The sequence below is a fragment of the Gavialis gangeticus genome, unplaced genomic scaffold (assembly GCF_001723915.1).
Source record: "Gavialis gangeticus isolate Ggan-Ray unplaced genomic scaffold, GavGan_comp1, whole genome shotgun sequence".
NCBI classification, from domain to species: domain Eukaryota; kingdom Metazoa; phylum Chordata; order Crocodylia; family Gavialidae; genus Gavialis; species Gavialis gangeticus.
The window spans coordinates 62,095,890-62,099,074 of NW_017729022.1; the positions used below are offsets into that span (position 1 = coordinate 62,095,890).

A 3,185-nucleotide genomic window follows, 5' to 3' on the forward strand; every position below is an offset into this window, starting at 1 on the left:
CCCCCCCGCCACTAGAGCTGCTGTCAGCTGTACCAGTCTTCATCAGCACCACCTCCTCCGCCTCCAGTTACATCCCATTCTGATTGGGTCACAGATTCCAACAATGTACAAAGAGCTCATTTCAGAGCAAATAACCCCACCTCAAACTAGCCAGTCTTTACAAATGCTGGCACTGGCTTACTCACCCTGCCCACTGCCATACTGCCCATATCTCTCCCTCTCTCTTTACAGCCTGTTGTGTGGGAGAAGACAGTCGTTTTAGGAGAGGGGGAAGGAAGGTGCATCTGAAAGATGCTTGTACCAGGATAACTCATGATGGGATATCCAGACTATGCTGGCAACCCGGACCCAATGAACAGCTTCTCTCCTGGCTGATGGATCAGGCAGGAGAAAGAAAGAAGAGAGACAGCAAACAAATGTGCACTGTCTATATCAGTACACAATTCATATGCTACATACATACAAATACATTTAGCTGCACAGTTCCAAATACACAAGTACACTCAAACTTAAGCGACACATACAAATGAATGCACCTGCACATGAAAAACACTGCGCTGCACGCATGACTTGTGATCCACTTCCTGTCTCTGCAAAGACACACTTGATACACAATACCCAGCTGGACCACACAAATGTGCGCACAAGACATACGTGCACCAGACAAGCACAAACAAATTCATACAATGTATACAAAGAACACATGCTTCATGCATACAGCATCCATGTAGAAATATACAGACCAATACATCTGTACTCATCCATGCACACCTGGCTAATGTTAAGTATTGACAGGCTTTACAATCGCAAGGAAGACTCACTTACCCAGGGACCATTAGGTATCATCTCCACAGTAATGGGCAGGGAGGGAGGGTCTCGATTTCAGTTTTCTAGGCAGTTCTGTTCAACTGTTGGCCTGCCCCAAAACCCTGCCCTCCTCACTATGTTTACACCAACTCTTCTTTATCTCTTACTTAAATGAACCCTCGGCATTATTTAGATAAATCCTCTAAGCAGCACTGGAAACTCTTTCTCTTTCCAATTTTACTGATATTTGCAGTAAAGTATTTGAGGAAGAAGTGTGGCTCAGCTTTGAAACTGCACTAAAAAATTACTCAGAATGCTCTAGGCACCCCAGACCTGGGGTGGGATTGTAAGCATTGTGGATCAAAGGCATGTGTGTGTGCGTGCGCATATCCAGACATGCTACAGCCAGAAGCTTGGTCGCCACATCAGAAGAGGGGTATTATACTTCACCTGCCTGCCCCCATGAACTGGGCAGATCTCTCACCTCTCTCTTGACTATGTGCATTCTGTATCTATCAGAGCCTCCTGAATATCCAGATGATTCACTCTGAGCTATGCAGGTACAATAGAGCACCCTTGCAAGGAGGGCACGTCACACCTGCAGCAGATTTCCCATCACTGCTGCAAAATCATCTTGGGGTGGAGAGGGAGGTCCCACACTGGAATGGGAGCTCTGTGATACTTGGCGAGAGACTCAAGGCTTCATCCCCACTCTGCTGTACATGAGGTTGGGGGCTTTAATTCCGAACCTAGAGGATGTCTGCAAGCATGTGAAGCTGGAGGAAATCAGGACATCCCCAGAAATGAAGCAAGAGGAATACTCTTCTGTAATCCTGGCTTATAAGGCATCTTCCCCACTCTTACTACTTGGTCTAAAGAACAGCAAAGACTCTGGATGGATCTTCTGCTCCAGAAATGGGAGCTCTGGAGACTGGAGCTGCATTTTCAACCAGGATTCCCATCATCTCACACTCCCCTCTCCAGGAGGTTCTTAGCTGCCTTGAGCTCTGATTTGGGCAGACCCCAGTCAACTTGTGCTCTCCTCTCAGGAGCAGATGGTGACTCAAGCTCTATCCATAAGGAATGACAAGTGACTTGTCATTCAAGGTGTTTAGTGCTGACTCAAATGCCCCTTTGGAAGGAGGGATGCAGAAAACAAAAGCTCCACTCTGAAGGACTGGGGGTTCCTGGTGATTCAGGCCCTGCTGTTGGGGCGGGGGTGTAGGTGGCGACTTAAATGTCTGTTCTCAGGGGGCTGCAGGTTTCCTGATGACTCAAGCTGCACTTGGGGTAATGATGGCTGCTCTTGGTGACTTGAATTTCCCCACTCATAGGGTGGGGTTTGCTGCTGAGTGGAGGGCCTCTCTTTGAAGAGGGCTCTCAGGGCTTTGTCCTGGTAGGGGTTCAGTTTCCCTTATGATTCCAGTTCTGTACTTAGAGAGGTCCCAGGTCTACTCTAGGAGATGGAGAAGGGCTTTGCGGCGGTCCAAGTTTTCCCTGCAGTTGTCATCAGAAACCCCTTGAGAGAAGTGCAGCCTGTGACAGCTCAATCCACTCTCTCCCTGCCTCATCTGGCTTCCCCTTCCCTTGCCTGGCTTCTTCCTCTTTTTGCCTCCCTCTGTCCGCTCCGCAAGCTGTCTGCACGGGTCTGCAGCCGCAGCACAAGCTGTTCCCCCCATCACCTTTGCTGTGCTCATACAGAGCCTGATCTCGCGATGGCGGAATTGCACAAGCCTCCACTGCTTTAGAACCAATATATAGATATTTATAGCTAGCAAATCCCTGAGCTCTGCCAGCAGCCCTATAGAAGTGGGGAGAGCCAGGGAGCCCATAGTCCTTTGTGTGCAACCCTCAATGGGGGATTACAGCACTCTGACACAGGGATGGGTGGGGGGAGAATATTTAATTATCTATTTTTACATTGCTTCCCATCCCTCCCCACGCACATCCCCCTTTTACTCCTTATAGGCTGCTGCAGGTTTGGCGCACACTCACAATCAGTGCCCTCCTGGCATAAGGAGCATGGGCAACAGATGGGCCTTTGCTGCAGTGCCGGAGCCCTAGGCTTCCCCCTCATCCCTTGCTGTGTCCGTGTGCCTGGGAGTGGAGTGGGGGTGGGGGGTGTATAGAGCTGGCTAAGGGCAGGGGTGTGAGATCCTACTCTTTCCTCTCATCAACAACCAACTCGCGCTGGGCTTGAGGGGCTCAGGAAGAGAAGCATCCCTCTGTGTCAGGACATGGCAGAGACAATCACAGGGCATCTCTGCGGACACGGGTCGTGCTCTCTCTCTCCATGGGCAGGCGGGTGTGATCCCCTCCAGCCTTTCCCCTTACAGCCTTCACAGAAGCTGCAGCATCTAAAGCCATTGGGGGTCGGG

At 50.2% G+C, this 3,185-nt stretch overlaps 1 protein-coding gene across 2 annotated transcripts in view; it reads right to left on the reverse strand.

Annotated features, from left to right (window-relative positions):
* MGAT3 (mannosyl (beta-1,4-)-glycoprotein beta-1,4-N-acetylglucosaminyltransferase) overlaps positions 1-3,185 on the reverse strand; it is a 25,922-nt gene that overhangs the window by 20,783 nt on the left and 1,954 nt on the right. The window contains exon 1 of one of the 2 annotated variants that reach the window (XM_019515165.1): positions 1,292-2,395. The exons of the other annotated variant lie outside the window; for it this stretch is intronic. The gene's annotated coding sequence lies outside the window, so the exon portion shown is untranslated. Of the gene's footprint in view, positions 1-1,291; positions 2,396-3,185 lie in introns of those variants that run through there. 2 annotated transcript variants of the gene reach the window in all.